This window comes from Camelina sativa, chromosome 14 (assembly GCF_000633955.1).
Source record: "Camelina sativa cultivar DH55 chromosome 14, Cs, whole genome shotgun sequence".
In the NCBI taxonomy this organism is placed as follows: domain Eukaryota; kingdom Viridiplantae; phylum Streptophyta; class Magnoliopsida; order Brassicales; family Brassicaceae; genus Camelina; species Camelina sativa.
In genome coordinates this window covers 989,657-990,094 of record NC_025698.1, presented here as the reverse complement: position 1 = coordinate 990,094, position 438 = coordinate 989,657, and positions in this window count along the sequence as shown.

Genomic DNA, 438 nt, shown 5'->3' with positions numbered 1-438 from the left:
AAGACTACCGGAGGTTCGAATGTTAGACTTTCATGCTCTAGTGCCAACTGATGGAAGCCATGTGGAGTTAAAGTTTATAGATCTGTTGGATTCGGTGGTGGCAATGGCTAAATCTACTTATGATAGGTTGATCATGCAATCAATGCTCGCCCACCAGTCTGGAAATCTTTCTCAGGTGAGTGCTAGTCTTGTGGCAGAGCTTATAGAGGGGGCAGAGATGACTGGGGAGCTTCAAGGGGAAGCTTTAATGCACAAAACGTACGCAGCACGTTTGATGGGCGGCGAAGCATCAGCTCCTGCTGCTGCGACGTCTGTTCTCCGTTTCATGGTTGACCTTGCAAAGATGTGCCCTCAATTTTCTGCTGTTTGCAGACGTGCAGAATTTGTTGAAAATTGTGCCGATCTTTACTTTTCCTGTGTCAGGTTGGTATTACAGAC